Source organism: Acomys minous (assembly GCF_964271855.1).
Source record: "Acomys minous genome assembly, chromosome: 9".
NCBI classification, from domain to species: domain Eukaryota; kingdom Metazoa; phylum Chordata; class Mammalia; order Rodentia; family Muridae; genus Acomys; species Acomys minous.
The window spans coordinates 16089505-16107398 of NC_140490.1; the positions used below are offsets into that span (position 1 = coordinate 16089505).

The 17894-nt window shown below is 41.3% G+C and overlaps 1 protein-coding gene and 1 pseudogene across 4 annotated transcripts in view; both read left to right on the forward strand.

Moving 5' to 3' along the window:
* Window positions 1-912: 912 nt before the first annotated feature.
* MAPK8 (mitogen-activated protein kinase 8) overlaps window positions 913-17894 on the forward strand; it is a 67936-nt gene continuing 50954 nt past the window's right edge. For 2 of the 3 annotated variants that reach the window (XM_084793909.1, XM_084793908.1), the window contains exon 1: window positions 913-1094. The gene's annotated coding sequence lies outside the window, so the exon portion shown is untranslated. The remainder of the gene's footprint in view (window positions 1095-17894) is intronic. The other variant, XM_084793910.1, reaches the window with a different exon arrangement.
* LOC311604255 (rRNA 2'-O-methyltransferase fibrillarin-like) lies at window positions 5729-14592 on the forward strand (annotated as a pseudogene). Its single transcript has one exon. The product of its transcript is annotated as an rRNA 2'-O-methyltransferase fibrillarin-like (transcript).

Genomic DNA, 17894 nt, shown 5'->3' on the forward strand with positions numbered 1-17894 from the left:
GGATTTTTTTGTTTTGTTTGTTTTTCTCTGTGTATCCTTGACTGTCCTGGACTCACCCTGTAGACCAGGCTGGCTCTGAACTCACGAAGATCATCTTGCCTCTACCTCCCGGAGTGGTATAATTAAAGGCATTCTCCACCACGCCTTGCTTCTTTCCAAGTTTCATATACTGTGAAAGTCATGCATTTTATATATACACCTAGAATCATTCTGTATGTACGTGTTTCTTGCTTCTTTCTCTATGTGGTATGTTATTCTCCCTCGTTGGTAAGAATGCCTTTGAACACACGGTCGTTAAAGTGCTAAACCCATTTTACTGCATGGATGATAGTAATTTAAATTCCTTCCCATCCATAGTCAGATGGTTAGGCTGGTCAGTTTATCAGTCCATAGCTAACGTTTGCGGGAGCCGGGAGGCCTTGGAGGTCAATCAGACAACGCAAAGACTGGAGCAGGAGGGTTGGAGGGGAAAAAGGGCGGCAACTTTTCCTTGGGAGCTAGAGAACGCTTACTTGTTGGCGAGTGTTAGGCCCTGGAAGAGTATCTGTCAAAGCAGGATTCTCTAGGGCTCAGGTGTGTGCCCAGGCACGCGTGCCTGACCTTCAAACACTAACCCCCAAACGCCTCCACGCGAGGCTAGCAACCCAGCAGGCTTAGTCTACCTTTGGTGTTTCGCCGCCACGCGCCGCCACGTGCCGTCGCGGACCCGCCCCCTGCTGTTCCCGGCCACGCCCCTCACACGCGGCTTTTCCAGTCGCGGGCCGCGGCCCCGCCCTCAGGCGACCTCCAGCACTGCTGCCCTCCCTCCAGTGTAGCCACGCCCCCATCCGCGGGGCCACGCCTCCATAATCCGGGCCCCCGGGGCCGCCCCGCCTCCAGGCCGCTCGCAGGCGCGGGGGCGGGGCCCTGCGCGATGACGTGGGCGGGCGTGCGCGTAGACGGCCCGCGTCCCTGTTAGTCAGCGGAGCGGCCGAGGCCGGACGTTGCGGCCGAGTCGCGGAGCCGCGATCAGGGCTGAGTAGCGGCCACGGGCACCGCGGGACGGCGCCGCTCTCCGCTACGGGCTTCCCGGTCGCCGTTGGCTGCACTGCCGGGTGAGTGCGCGGGCGCCGCGGCTCGGGCGGCCGCCGCCTTCCCCCGGCCGTGACCCCCTCCCGGGAACGCGCGCGGGGCGGGGGCGGCGCGGGAACAATAGCGCGGGCGGCGGGGGCAGCGGGGGGCGTGGTCCACTCCGCGCGACCTGGCTCAGCCGCTCCGGCCCGATTCCACGTCGCGCGGGGGATAATGGAGCGGGTGGGCGGCAAATTCGGAGGTGCTCCCGCAGAGGTCGGGCCAACGCGTCCGTGCATACTCCTCCCGCACCCACGGGGAGCGTGTTTTGACTGTGGGCGGTTTCTTTGTGCGGACGTGAGTGCGGCCGGCGACGGCGAGAAGAGCCCGGTAGCCGCGAGCGCGCGGGCCTACGGGCCGCGCCTTGAGAGGGGCGCCTGGCGCTGACCTTTTGACTTTCCCCCACCGCTGTCTCTTTGTCTTGCGCGTCGATTCCCAGTCTAGACTAGTTAGAACCAAGTCCATTTTAAGGTACCATAAGGAACACTTTGCATTTTCATTCCCAAAAGTTCCCCCATCCCACCGGGAATTTAAGAACATGTTGACTTGCACGATGTCCGGTAGTTGCTATTTTTACTTCTAAAATTAAGTGGTCTTTTCAGTAGAATTCTAGTTTGTCGGCCTATTGTGTTTTGAGATCAGCACCTTTTGGTCGGTTAGAACATCTGTTTATTTCGTTCATTCATTTCGGCAACTGTTAGTTCTGTATCCAGATGGAAAAGATGTGAAGGCCAAGAGGAAGACCTTAAGCATAGGGTACTATGGAACAGAATAGATGTGCCTTTAAGTGAGCTGGTTATATAAAGGATGTATGTTAAGTAAGGTATTTGGCTCATTTTACTGGAACTTCCAAGGGTGGTGTTACGTTAGGAAGAAGAGCTAGATTTGGTTTAAATATATATACCATCTTTATTCTTAAATTTTGCATCTCTCCTTCCCCCGGTTTTTTTGTCATTGGTAATGGTTACCTCAGTTCTCTTGTTGAGACTGTTAAACCTGAGGGGTTTGCTGCCGTGTCTGACGAAAGCAAGCAAGCAAAATGGTACTTAGAGGCCTATCTTGCATCATTCCTCTGGCACCTAGCATGGAAGTCATACACGATGGGTTGATTAAAAGACTTTTATAGACAAGCATTTGAAGTTAAGCCTTAAATCTCCACGAAGTTTCAAAGTGTCACATGTCACCCTCAGGTGGCTAATCATAAATTAAAAGAGGATGTTACATGTTAAGACCACAGAGGGTTGTTTGGGATCACTTTTTTTTTTTAACTTCTAACGGCCATTATCCATCCTAAAACCACCCCTGAAATTTTTTTGTATGTAGTTAATAAAGTAGAGGAGTGTGGGGTGACTATCTATATATACATGATAAAAATTGAGCATCTATAAAGGTTGAATTCTTTGTCCACTTCCAATATTTTAGCTAAGGGCTTTCTCCAGTCATATGTATGACTACATCCAGACACAACAGTGGTGTTCCACTCGGACTCTAACGTGATTGCATTTGTCTCCCTTAAAAAATTATTGTCGTGGATGTGTGTGTCTGATGTCTTTGAGGGGAGGGGTCACATGTGCCAGAAGACAGCTGTGTGGGATTGGCTGTCTTCTTCCACCTTTATATGGATTCTAGACGGCAAACTCAGGTTCCTGGGCTTTGAGGACCAGACCCACTGTGCCATATTTATCCTTTTGTGATTATTTCACAAGGTTTTATCTTTATTTTTATTTTTTTGCTTTCTGTAAGTAGAAAAGTACAATAAGCTATTTAAATGTATTTTACAAATATTTGATTTCTAGTAGTTGAGAGTTGCTTAATATTTTAGAGGTGCTTACTAGGAAGGTAAAGACTTAACTTGTACTTACCCACCTCACAAAGCATATGGGTTTAAAACTCCAAGGTTTGGCACATCTCACTATTTAAAAAACATTTCTTCATGATATGAAAGTAGTTCATATGAATTTACTGTAAACTAGAAATGAAAAATCAGAAAATGACTATGAGATATATAGGTCTTGAAGTTACAAACTTTTATTGCTTTACCTAGTTATCCAGAAGGGATTCTAGAATTAAGAAATTATATGAGTGATTCACAGACAACATAGATTCAGTTAGGTTTTCTAAATTCTGTTGTTTAAACAGCTTTCTTGAGATTTACTTCACATAAAAGAGTTGCCCTTATAGAATATACTTTTTAGTGGTTTGTAGTCTATTCCTATAATTACTCATTAATCAGCACTACACTATTCTGGAGCATCATTGTGCTACAAAGAACCCCCCACCCCTTTTTTTAAAAAGCTGTCTGGTGTTCAAAAGGAAGAGAGTATGGATTCTGTTAATAAATACATTCCCTTAATGACTTTGAAAAGACTACCCTTTAATTGTCATGGCAGACATGAAAACTGTATACCTTGTACTCCTTTTAATCCTGAGAGAAATGACTTGGAAAGGAAATTAGTGTAAGAGTAAATTGAGCCATACATGGTGGTGAATACCTGTAATCCTAGTATTTGGGAGGCTAAAGCAAGATGAGTTTGAGGCCAGTCTGGGCCGCCCAAGCTAAAGAATAAATTGTACCAAAATGAATACAGTTAGAATCATAATTATTTGTTCCATGAATGATATTATGGAAATGTCCTAGAGAAGATACTAGATGGCTAGTGAAACAATAATTTGTTGTTAATAACTAGCCATAAAGCATCCTAGTGGGAATTAAGGGGTTGATGAATAGGAACCTGCTCCTTGTTGCTTTGCCTCGAGTGTCAGTTGACAAATTTGAGTCATCTCCATATTTGAGATGCTTTGCTGCCAGTGTAGAGGTATAAGGTCTGACTTAGGTTTCAGCTCTCTAGAAGACTGGTCAAGTCATGTCGGGCAAGGAATTCATAACCTGTGGAGCTTTCCACATGAATCACTTGCCTATTTGAGCTGTGATGCTTGTTGTCTCAGTCCTGATCACTACCTGAGCATCCAGTAGCTGTGCATTCCTACCCTAGTGCAGCTCTCCCAAGCTTTGGGTTTAGAAAAGTGTCAGGCTTCAGAACTTACTAAAAGGTGGTAGAAGTACTTACATGAGTCATCCTGCCTTTCAGAACAGTATATGGGAATAAGACAGTCCAGGAATCAAGTCTTATGTTTCCTTGGCACCTTGCCATCAGCAAGGGTGGAGCCAGCTCTACAAGTTGTTCATTGGAGTTTTTTGGTTTTTTAAAATGTATTTGCAATTCTTTTTTTTTTTTTTTTTAAGACAGGGTATCTCAGTATAGCCTTGGCTGTCCTTGGCTTTCCAGGACTCGTTTTGTAGACCAGGGTGGCCTCAAACTTACAGAGATCTGCCTGCCTCTGTCTCCTTAGTGCTGGGATTAAAGGCGTGCACCACCACGCCTGGCTTCACTGGAGTTCTAGAGTGACTGGAAAACTCTAGACAAGAAACGAATCCGAACATTGTTAATTTGTCTCTAGTATCAGACTTACACAACAGTTTTTGCTATAAGCTAGAATTTTTTGAATGGTAAATTCTGTTTGTTTCACAGCACCATGCCTTCTGATGAAATACTCTTCCAAGACTGTGGAAGATGTGAAAATGGGGAGTTCATTAACCCCAAGAAGTTTATGGTCACAAGAGGGGACTTAAATCATAGCTACACAGTGAATTATGCTCCTTTAAAGGATGTGAAAAGCCTCCCCAACCAGAGTCTGCTGTTTGTCTATGAACAGTTTAGTTTTTAAATGTGTGTGTATGAGACCTTTGAGAAAATTTGTGCCATTCTTTTCTGTATGCTGTGAGTTACATTACAAATAGACCAATTACCATTGTCTCTTGTTAGGTCTTCAGAGATTTCAGATTTGGTTAGGATTTGCCAATTCTTTAAAAAGTTTAGGAAATAAAACTTAGGAAATGGCTAGCATGACTTTAGGGCCATCTGATCTAAGTCCCAGGCCCATATTCCACATGTAGCTAATTCTGTGACATAGCTAATTCAGGTTGTATAGCATATCTCAGTCAGTTTTTATTAGCCCGTAGATGAGAAGAATAATATCATGCAACCGTAGTATCCTCAGGTTTATATTAGGCAGTGTATAGACTGCTATGGTTCTTGGGTGGTAAATAAAGCAGTCAGGAAATCTGAGTTTTCACTTTTTTTTTTTAAGCTTTGAATGAATACAAAATGTCAAGTAAATTTTAAATCATTTTGATGTCAAGTGCATATTTAGATGCTCCAGGATATGCTAGTTGTTTCTATCCACATCATTAGAGGATTTGTTAAAATTTTGAAAATTTCAACTAACCTGAGTTGACTGAGATTATTTGTGTTAACATTTGGACCAGTAATCCTCTCTGCCTTAAAATTTGGAAACTCTCTAAAACCAAGTCATAATCTCTGGTATAATGCCATTCCTCCTCCTCCTTTTTAAGCCATTTCCTACAACAAGGTATTCCCTGCGCTTTCCTAGGTTTATTTTGGCAAATATCTGCAAAGTAGGAATCTAAGAGCTGAGAATAATTCTAATCATGTAATATATTTGAAGAAAATGTAATGCTGTCTCATTTATGTTTAATCATACATATATATATATATAAACAGTATGTCGAATTTTTTTTGTTCCTTCTTGAGGATAGCAACTGGGAAGACACTGATGTTACCTGAGCCAGAATACTGAGAACCTACTCTATGCCACTTGAGGTGGTTAGTACTGAAGTAAAGTCAGACTCCCTTCTGTGGTCTGAATCTAACTTCACAGGGGATAAGGACATGTATGCATATCCTAACACAGAGAAGCAAACATTTTGGCCATTTCATTAGGAATTCTTTTGCCTTTGAGACATTTGGAAATGTTCCAGCGTTAGCATGGCCTTAGTCTACCTTTAAAAAATACAGCTTGCTGCTGCCATGCTCATGTGCTCCTTTCCATGTGCAAAAGCCTGAGACTTGTGGAGGTGGGGGATGCTCAACTACCAGAACACAGTAATGAAGCCAGGTGTCAGCCCCTGTGGGCGTGGCTTTGGTGGCAGAGGCGGTAGAGGAGGAGGACCAGGAGGCCTCAGAGGCTTTCGTGGAGGACAAGGCTTGCTGGAGGTTGAGGTCGGGGCTTCAGGGGCCAAAGAGGAAACCAGTCAAGGAAGAGTGTGATGGTGGAACCATGTGAGCATGGAGGCGTCTATCGGTTGTGGAAAGGAGGATGCCCTTATCACAAAGAATCTGGTCCCTAGAGAATCTGTGTGTGGAGAGAAGAGAGTATTTCAGAGGAAGATGACAAAATTGAGTATGGAGCCTGGAACCCCTTCTGCTTCAAGCTGGCAGCATCAGTCCTTGGCGGTGTAGACCAGATCCACATCAAGCCGGAGCTACCTTGGTGCAGCCTTAGGTGCCACTGTCTCCCATGTCTCTGATATTGTCAGCCTGGATGGTCCGCTCTGGCCGTGACCTCATCAACTTGGCCAAGAAGAGAACCAACAATATACCTGTAATTGACGATGCTCGGTACCTGCACAAATACCGCATGCTTATCACAGTGGTGGATGTGATCTTTGCCAATATAGCCCAGCCAGACCAAACCCGGATTGTGGCCCTGAATTGCCCACACCTTCCTGAGGAATGGAGGACATTTTGTAATTTCCATTAAGGCCACTGCATTAACTCCACAGCCTCTGCAGAAGCTGTGCTGGCGTCTGAAGTGAAGAAGATGCAGCAGGGGAACATGAAGCCCCAGGAACAGTTCACACTAGAGCCCTATGAGTGAGACATGCTGTGGTTGTGTCCACCCCTCAAGGTGAAGAAGTGAAACTCAGAGCTGTCTAGAGTTGAGGGAAAAAATGTGTTGCTACTGTTGGACGTGTGGATTTTGTTTTTTGGTGTTTTTTTTTTTCTATTAAAAGACTCGTCTGTCCAAAAAATTATATTGCTTGCTTAGTAAAGTACAGAAAGCCAAGTATCTTTCCTAATGTTTGGTTATAGTTGAAAGTGTACAGAAGAATCAAAATCATAAAAGACAGACCTCAGTAAATGTGTTCCAAAAAGAGTATTGAAATAAATTTACAAAAAGTATGAAAAGCAAACGGGAGAGAAGATATTGCTTGTACTGGAGTCCTCCAACTTGTATTGAGGCTCTGAAGGTAAAGCTTGATCTGTGCTCAGAGCACTTAAAAATTAAGTCTTTCTCCAGTACTGAGACGCTTTCTGATGCTCAGAGGACCCAGCCTGCCGGCCACCATATTACTAGGACAGCCCCACACACCTGCCATGCCTGGGAGGACTCCAAAAGCACTGAGGATTTCAAATTTCTTGAAGACTGTTTGTGAGATAGGAACTCATGTTCCCTGACTCATGAGAGGATGGACCTCTTACTCAGAAGTTAACTGAAGGTGAGATAGAGGGGGGGAAAGCTGTTGCTGCAGACTAGAGAAAGGGTCTCTTTGCAGCTAAAACAAATCCCAAAGCAGTCTGACTTTGTTTCACTGAGAATTTATTTACATTTCATCTATATTTTGACAGAATAGTACACTAACTTTAATCAGCATTTCAAAGACTTAAAAAGTGATGCACACTGTGCCAGCCACCCAGTTCCTGTACTTGGAAACAGTGTTCCTGGGGATCCTTCCAAAAATAGTTGATTTATGTACCAGTAAATGTAGATCTCTCTTATTCAAAACCCGGGGTGGGACTGTATTTCAGAATTAGGGCTTTTTCTGTAAGATGAATTTGAGAAAGATGATACAGCGTGTCTACCACTGTGTGCAGATCCTGATATGTATATCCAACCTTTTGAGAGTGACAAGACCTTGTCAGGTATAAGGATCACATTTTAGAACTGGGCATTGGAGTTTTCTCCTCAAAAGCAATAGCTTCAATGCAGTGTTTAAACAAGGCTTACTGTTTGTGTTGAGCCACCTTCATAGCTAGTCTCAGCTACATGCAAGCTCCTAGGCCACAGGTAGAACATATATATGTGTGTGTAATCAGACACACTAATAAGCATAGACACTACAATAATTGGCACAAGTAAAGATTATGAAGTCTCTTGCCAGTTTATGTTAGATTCTCCCATTGTAGAGGGCATACTTACTTTAAGAAACCTTTCACTTTGATTTTCATGGATTTTGTTCTTTCCAGGAAGGGAATCATACTGAATACCATTCTCCTTCTACCTTTGTATCTAAGTGTTGCAGATTTGCTGTCCTTTGCAGTTTTCTTATTTCCTTAGTAGAGCGTAGCAGTTACTTCATGTTGCTGTATTACATTTTTAAAAGTAGCTTATGGTATTCCATTGGTCTAGTCTGTTTGGCCTCCTATAATAAAATGTCATATACAGGGTAGATTAAACAACAGAAATAAAGCTCTCACGCTGACCAATTGGTTCCTTTGGTGAGGGCCCTCTTTCTTCTACCTGCACTCTCACATGAACAGAGAGTTCTAAGGGCATTAATTCACCCTTACAAGCTCATCTATCATTACTTCCTAGTGGTTTCATCTGAACTGCCATTTTGGAGGTTATGACTTTGACACTTGCATTTGGGGGCAGGCACAAACATCAAGTGCTTAATTTCATCATGAAGGTGTGTCATTTGCTCAGGTGTATTGACACATGCCTTAATTCTGACGTTCCTGAAGCAGAGGCAGGTTGTATGTCTGTGAATTCGAAGCTAGCCTGGTATACATAGTGAGTTCTAGGGCCACCTATTAAGACCCTGTCTTAAAAAAGGAAGGAGTGCTACTAAATTAACTTGCTCTTTTTATTTTATTTTCTTATTTATTTTTTTTTATGTGCAGTTAGGTTGTTTTGGACCAAGTAGATTATCTTGTGTACGTATCACTTTATATTATGTTTAAAATGTATAGGATTAACTTGTAGAGGTGAAAGTGATGGCTCTGAGTATATGAGCATTTGTAGTTTTGATATATGTTCAGTTTCCTTGCACCAGAACTGGGTAAGGATAACTGCTTCTTTGTTGCTTTTAGGAGTGAGGTTAAACATCATGGAAGGGCTATTTGTACTTTTTTTTCCCTTAGGAACTGATCTTATCCTTGATTTTGTTGTTCATTTTCTTAGATTTGCAAAAGTTATCTTTTTCTCTAGGGAAATGGCTCTAGGCTGGATTTTGGAAATGTGTTTTCTAAATTTGTAAATTTGTTGTCCTTTCCTAGGGTATTATTTTATGTATATGACCAGATAATCATCCAATTGCTTCAGCATTACTTAAATAAATATGTATTTTTTTGTCCTACTGATTTAAACTGTTGCCTTTATTATTTACTGAATTTCCATGTGTGCTTGAGCCACTACTATTCCCTTGACCTGTCTAGCATTTGGAAACCAAATCATTCAGTTTTAATTGCTGCAGTTTATAGTGTGCCTTCTGGTGGGGCTAATTCTCTTTCATTGATTTTCTTAGATACTTCCTGGCTTCTGGCCTGTTTGTGTATGTAAAAATTTTAAAGTTTTATCTTTACTTAAAATTATGTGTGTGGGGAAATTGAGTTTGTGCACGGTAGGATGTGTGTGCGCACATGAGGGAAGAAGAGTGTCAGAGAGCCTGTAGAGCTGGAATTACAGACAGGTGTGAGCCACTCAGTGTGGGTGCTGGGAACTGAATGTGGGTCCTCTGCAAGAGGAAGGGGATATTTGGCCCTTGTCAGAGGATTGATGCTTTCTGTCAGCTAAGAGAATCAGCGTGTGCTCTTCCAAGGAAGCTTGCTCTGTGGAAGGTAAATACTATTCTGACTCTGATCTCTGTGGTTTTTTTTTTTTTTTTTTAATGAAGTAGAGCATCAGGCAAGCAGAAGAGGATGGGAGTATAGGGAGTTTGAAGCACTGTGCCAGGTTCATTTAAGGTATGAAGTCTTGAATTTAAATCTATTTAAATCTATCAGTCTGGTTTGTGATCTCCCTTCCCCCAAATACATTATTTAACTTATCATAACGAAATAAAAGTACGGCACTCAGTTTTATTCGGGGTGAGGTTTTTTTCAGGTTTAACACAGTTCTTATGGGAATCCAGACCAGTAAGAGACAAGAAAGCTCAGTGGTTAAGAGCACTTGCTGTTCTTGTACAGGACCCAGGTTATATTACCAGGACCCACGTGGTGTGGCTCACCCCTGTCTCTAACTCCACCTCCAGGAGGTCTGACTTGAAGTATGCACATGGAACACCTTCATGCAGGCAAACACTGATAGACATAAAAATAGATAAATTATTGTTATTGTTAACTTTTTGAGACTGGATTTTCACTATGTGGCCTTGGCTGGCCTGAACTCAGTTAGCAGACCATGCTATCTTTGAACTCACAAAAGTCCATTTTCTTGCCTGTGCCTCCCTCCTGAGTGCTGTGATTAAAGGCTAGCACCTCCACACTTGGCTAAATAAATCTTTAAAATAAAACAGTAGGAGGTATAGAAGATGGGTACATAGATACAATTTCCAAGAATTTTCTAATGTGAGGGTTGGCAGGTTTGCAGTCTTTGGCATAAGTAGGTAGGTGAAGAACTTTAGACTAGAGAGGTTCTCAACCTTCCTAATGCTGCAACCTTTTAATAAAGCTCCTCATTTTGTGGTGATCACAAATCATAAAATTATTTTCATTGCTACTTCATAACTGTAACTTTGCTACTATAAAGTAAATATCTGTGTTTTCAGATGGTCTTAGGTGACACCTGTGAAAGGATAGTTTAACCCCCAAAGAGGTCATGACCGACAGGTTGAGACTCTCTGCTTTAGACTGATAATGTGCTCTTGAGACAGAATTTCATCTTCGGCCAGTTGGAGGGCTGCCCACATTATTAAAGATAATTTCCTGTGCTTAAAGTCTTCTGGCTACTGATATTAACATCTGTAAATTATCTTCTTAATAGCTTTTAGATTTGTGTTCAGTTGAACAACTTGATACAGTAGCCTAGCAAAATTGACACAAACTGATTATCATACCAGCTCAGTACAAAAGAAGGAACTAAGGAAATAAGGCTTCTTTCAAAGAGGTGCGGAGAGAAGTAACAGAGAGTCATGGGATCTGACATGGAGGAGAGGAGGTTAAGTCAGCATGTGCATAACAGAAGGCATAGCATAGAGATGCTAAATTTTTCTATTAGTATTTGATGGGAGAATTTCACCAGGCTAACAGTTCTCAACCTGTAGGTCTCTACCCTTTTGGGGGTTGCATATCAAATATTTACTTACGATTCCTAACAGTAGCAAAATTACAGTTTTGAAGTAGTGGTGAAATAATTTTAAGGTTGAGGTCACTACAACATGAGTGTATATTAAAGAGCTGCAGCATTAGGAAAGTTGAGAACCACTCCACTAGAGCATCACTTACTGGCATTGATAATGCCCAAGATGATCGTGGATGTGGGGTCCTGTAATGGGAATGAGAGATATATTTGTGGAATTAAGATACTGAGTTAAAGAGAATGAGGCGGGGCGTGTATCTCTTTGCATTTGCTTAGCCCTGAATTCCATCTCTGGCACCATATATATGTGTGTATACATAAAAGGGTTAGTGTGGATGTATGAAGTCAGCAAGCCATGATGGGAATAAAGATGCATACGTTTCATGAGCTATCTGCTTAGCATTCTAGATGAGTGAAGGAAGCCAGATGACACCCAGGAAATACTATAGATGTACTATATAAGGGTGCTTGTTACAGATTGGAAATTTTGGAAGACAAAGGATAAAGAAGTGGGTAAAATTAGGGATTTATGGAGCACTTTTGGCAGTCTGAATTCAAGAAGTAAACTAGAACTGGGGTAGCAGGAATGTGAGATGTGATGATCAGTTTCTGTGATAGGAACAGAGTTCTAATGCTCTAGGAAATCTTTGGCAGAGGTTTTTTTGTTTGTTTTTTCAAAGGGGTGATAGGGTCTCACTGTATACCCCTGCTGGCTGTCTTAATCTTGTTAGAGACTGAGTTGTTTCAGAGCTAGGCCCTGGCTTCTAAAAAGACTGCTTTGTTTTGCTTTGTTTTATGTTTTCTTTGCGCTTGGAGTATGACCTAGCATAAGGCAAAGTATAGTTAATTTCTCCATGCCGTGCTATGTTGGCCTTGACTACAGTATTTAATCCTCCTTAACCTTGTTTATCTGTTGAGAGTTCATCTTCACCACCTTGTTGGAATTGCCAGACAGCCTGGAAGACAGTGGTTCTGATACCAGATTTTCTTACTTTACTATATCCTGGTCTTTTAGAGTGAAGTCACTCAGATATCTTCAGTTTTTGTTTTGTTCTTCCAAGTTTTCCTGGGAGATTTTAAAAAATTATTATTATTTTATTTTTATATTTTTAGTGTGTCCACTTTTTTCTAGTTTCTCCCAATGAGATAGTATGAGTTACCTAGTTCATAGTTGTGAGGAAAGTGATTTGTTAGTCTGATGATATAGTAAAATTCCTCATTTGACATTTTAGGGTATATGGTTTAGTTCTTCCTCAAGGTGAGATTTGGAGTACTAGTTGCTGAGCCTTATCATTTAGTAGAAAAGAGAAAAATGGAATAAGAAAAAAAAATTAAAAGAGAAAGGTGAGGCCTGGACAGATGGTTCAGTGGTTAAGGACATTTGTTGCTCTTACAGAAGACCTGGGATCAGATTCCAGCATCTACATGATGGGTCACATCCATGAAACTCTGGTTCCATTTTTCACTTCTAACTTCCACAAGCTCATATACACACAATACACATTAAATAAATACATATTAAAAAAAAAAAAAGAAAGATGGCAGAGGAAACTGATTTTGCAAAGTTTGTGAGTATCAGTGAGAGAAAGCAGTCATACACAAAGGCAGCTGGCATAGGTGGTGGCAAGCTCTTACAGTAAAGGGCTGTAGAATCCCACTTACTGTAATGGAGGCATTGAGAAATCACACTGAGGTGAAATTTTTAAAAATTTCCACAGAAATCCTTGAATGAGCTCTGAATTAGTAAATGGAAGAGTCAACATTTCTATGTCTACAACTATTTGTTAGTATGGTAAAGGATTGCAGAGAGGTTTGAAGAGGAAAAGTAGTGTTTGTTGTGAAATGAGTTCCTGAAGTGTTCTGTTTTTGATGGTTTTCTCAGCAATCTTTGATGAAACCTTTGGAAGATAAAACTTGTTTCTTAAATTGATTGCCTATCTTTACAGGGCTTCATCTCTAAAAGTTAATGTTTCCTAAGAGTTGGTTTAAAAACATGGTTTCTTTGTTGCCCTTGTCCGTACACTCTGCTACTACTGTTTGGTTGGCTGTGTGCTTTACTTTCATTTTTGGTCCCATATTAACTGATCCCCTTACCTGACTTCTTTAGAATACTTATATACAAACAAATTGAAATAATATAATAGGGAACACCTGAACTGTCGTCACTCATACAGTAGTAAGCATTTCATTCCCTCCTCCTTAGTGACTTTCAAAATTTTTATTTTTTGAAACATTCTCACTGTGAAGCTTTGACTGGCTGCTACTTGATTTGTAGACCAGGTTAGACTCTCCTGTTTCTGCCTCCCAAATGCTGGGATTATAGAAATGGGCTTACTATAGAATCTGGTTTATTTGTTCCCTCAAAGCTCACTTCGCTGCAGCCAGGTACTGTGGGACTCTTACTAAGGTATTTCCATACATGATAGTTCATATTTTATATTGGGGAGATGGGCTACGATCAGAGTCCTGTTCCACCATCTGTTCTGCCCCTTTGCCTACAACAATCAGTCTATACCTGCTTGTCTCTAGCCAGGGTTCGTACTTGTTAACCCACTAGAATTGTCCTTACCTCTGATTTTTCCTTTCATGATGCTGGGTCCTTGAACACACCAGGCCAGTTGTCTGGTAGATGATTCCCACACTATGGATTTAGCAGATTGTTTCCTCCTGGTAGTTAACTTGTATCTTTAGGGACTGCTTCTTAAGACAGAAGCTTGGCTTTGCAGACTGTGTTGCATTTAGAGTTTTCCAGCTTCGATGCTACTCTGTACTTTGCATGGCCTAAAGTACGGTCATGTCAAGTTAAGGAGGTATTTTAGCAGAGGCATTAGAAAGAGCAGAACTGTCTTCATGCTGTTAGTAATTGATCAGTGTGGTGACACTGTGGTTCCCTGTGTCTTGTTTCCTGGTGGTCTTTACCTGCTACTTTTAGCATTCATTGATTAGTTTTGGTTGAATCAGTTATTTCATTTGGTCTTGAAGAACAGTAGGGTTTTTTGTTTGGTTGTTTGCATTTGTTTGGTTGGTTGTTTTTCCTAACAATCTTTTTGAGTCTGTTACCTAGCTTTCTATTTTGTTTAAAAACTTTCTGAAGTCTAGTGCAGCAGTGCACACCTGTAATTTCAGCATTTGGAGTTTGAGATACATAGCAAAACCCTGCCCCATCCCACCCACCAAAAATTGAAAAAAAAAAAAAAAACCCTTGAACTCCGAAGTTCTTCCTGACAAAAGAAAACGAGTGCTAATTTTTCTTTAATGTTCCAACTCTGAAAACTGGTTTATATTCATTGAAAGAGGTGTCAAATAACTTCTTCCTCTTAGTATCACAGAGATTGTATGTGTGTGTGTGTGTGCGCGCATGTATGGACACGAATGCACATAAAGAACCTTGGGTGTTCTCAGGTCCTAGCTACCTTAAGGTAGAGTTCCTCACAGATCTAGCACTCCCCACCCCTGCCAGCCTAGTGCTGCAGTTATATAGGCACACCACCATACCTGGCTTTGTGTGTGGGTTCTGGGCATCTGACCCAGGCTCTCATGCTTGTGAGCAAGCACCTTACGAACTTAGGTGTCTCCCAGCCTAAGATCTTCATTTCCTTTATTAATGTATAATATTTCAGTCACTATATTGTGTGTGTATTTGTGTGTACACATACACTCCTGCACATGAAGTTAATATATTAACCTGTATTTTAATATAGTTTTTTAAAATATTTTTTTATGTATGAGTGCTCCATCTGCATATATATGTATATGCCAGAAGAGGGCATCAGATTCCAGTATAGATGGTTGTGAGCCACCTTGTGGTTGCTGGGGATTGAACTCAGGACCTCTGGAAGAGCAGAAAGTGCTCCTATCCACTGAGCCGTCTCTCCAGCTTCCTTGATATAGTTTTTTTTTTTAAGTTTATTTTTTACAGGAAATTGGAGACCATATTACAGTTCACATATACCTAGCATGCAGGTTCTCTTATTAGCATATTCTATTAGTATAGTGCATTTTCTAGAACATTCTGAATGTTGGTAATACATTATTATAAACTTTAACATTTATAGGATGTTCAGCTTCCCTTGGTTTTTAGACAGGACACCACATTATATTTACTATTGTCCTATGAGTTGCACAGTGGCTCCTTTTTGATGACCTTGACATGTGTCTGTGTATGTCATAGGGTTGTGCGTGGTAGAGGCCAAGAGATCAGTATCTGGTGTCTTAAATCTCTCAGTGAACCTAGAGTTTCCTGGTCCAGCTAGACTGGCTGGCCAAGGAGCCCCGGGAATCCTCTTGTTTCTTCCCTGACACTGGGTTAGAGGCATGGGCCTGGCTTTTCTGTGGGTGCAGGAGATTTATAAGGTTCTCATGCTTGTGCAGCATGTACCTCCCCCCACCCTCCATATTTAAGTTCTGGCAAGGAAATTGGCAAAGATACAATACCATTTTCATCACATGTCAAGGCTACATACTATATAGTTTGCTGCTAATGCTGTTGACTTGATGTCTTGGCTAAGGTGAGCTTGTTAGTTTTCCTACTATAAAGTTCCTCCCCCTCCATCCTGTTCTGTGGCATTTGGAAGAGGTGACTTACAGAGCCTTCGCTTAGAGTGGGAGAGTTATGTTATAAAGATATCTGTCCTCCTAGTTTCTGAAGGTTTTATCATGAATGGCCGTTAGATATTGTCCGATTGCTTTTGTGCAGCCATTGCTGGAAATCATATGACTTTTCTAATCCTACCTGATCCTAATGAATAATTCCTTTTACACTTTGTTGAAATTCATCTAATGTTTTGTTGAAGATGTGTGCATTGTGTCCGTGCAAGTTACTGGTCTGTACTTTTTTTATCTTTGGCTTTGGTGGTAGGATAATGTTTTCCTTTAGACTGCGTTAGGACATTGGCCTTCTGCCTGTTTGAGATTATAAAGAATTAGAGGGCTGGAGAGATGGGTCAGTGGTTAATTAGAGTATGACCCACTTACAGAGGTCCTGGGTTTGCTCTCAGCATTCACATGGTAGCTCACAATCTCCTGTTAACATAGGTTCCAGCTCTAATACCATCTTCTGACCTCCATGGCGCTAGGCATACATGTGGTGTACATACATAATTGCAGGCACACATACATGTAAATAAAAAGAGAGAAAATATTCTTTTTCTTAAGTGCTTACCAAAATTCACTAGTGAAATCCCTGGAACTTGTGCTTTCTGCTTAAGAATGTGAATAACTGCTGGTTCCCAGCTCTATTCAGGTGGCTGATTCTTTGTCTTTTGTGTATATGCTTCCGTTTAGGTTATGTTTGTAAGAGCTTTGCTGGGTTGTTGGTTTCACAGAAATGGTTTGTGTCATCTCAAGTTACCAGTCTATGGGCTCACAGTAATTCATAGTATCCAATTGTCATTTCTTAAACGGGGGCTACTAATAACCCATGCTGTCTTGCACCTCACTTCATAGGCCGTTCTTGCCTCAAGCTCTTTATTCTCCTGCCTCAGCATCCTGAGTGTTGGGGTATGAATGTGTGCTACCACACTTGCCCCTTCATCACATTTCCTGTGTCATTTGAGACAGTTATGATGACCCTTCTCTCATTTTCATACTAGTAGCTTCCGTTCACTTTTCTACGTCTTTCCTCTTGTCTCTGCGTTCCCTCCACTTGCTCACTAGTACTGTGAATAAAACCCAGGGCCTCAGTCTAGGCAAGCAGTCTACACCCACCAGCGTTCTTTTAAAAGAGACAGACACTAAGTGAACCAACTGGCTTTGAACTTGCTGTGTAGTTCTTGCAAACCTTAAAGTTGTGATCCTCCTGCTGCAGTCCCCTTAAGGAGCTGCAATCACAAGCTTGCACCACAAAGTTGCTGTTTCCTCCTTCCCTTCTTCCTTTTTCCTCTCAAATTACTACTTTCCACTTTTGCCTGCGTAGAGCTATCTATTTTTCAAACAGGCAGCTTTTGTTTTTTGTTGGTTTCATGTTTATTGATTTCTACCATGTTTTTTCTTGTGGTACTTGCTTTAGGTGGTAGCAATAATTTTTATGTAGAGTGTTCCATGTTTATTCAATGAGAATTCCTCAAGTTGGTTTCCCTATCATTTTGACCAGACATGACTGCTCACTGAGTGCTTCCTCGCTTGCTGGCAGTGAATGTTTCACATGTATTTACCTCATCTTAACCTGAAACACTCTCTTTCTTTAGGAAGTTATCTTCAGACTATTTTGCACGATTGTCCCCTTTCTTTCTTTAAACTTTGAACTGATTTGCTTCTTAGGATTTGGGACGCTTATGCAAACGTAACTGAGACTTTTCCTCATTGCAAAAATGGCATTTTCCTGCTTAGTTTAGGTAAGTTAGTGGTTTGTAGTTTGGCAGCTAAATCTTACACTAGATGAAGAGACAGTTGAATACCAAATGGCTATACCCTTTTAAAAAGAGTATAATTCACTTTGTAATATTTTGGGTTAGCTGGTTTGGTGTTTGTATCTCTATAATTTGCCACTTTTTAAAGCATTAGAATTTTAGCTTAATGAAAAAAATAAATAAAAAACAGTACATAACTACTCTTCACAAATAGTTGTTTATTTACTTTTCCCAACAGCCTTTGTGTAAATATTGTTGGTCCTGCCTCCTCTTAGT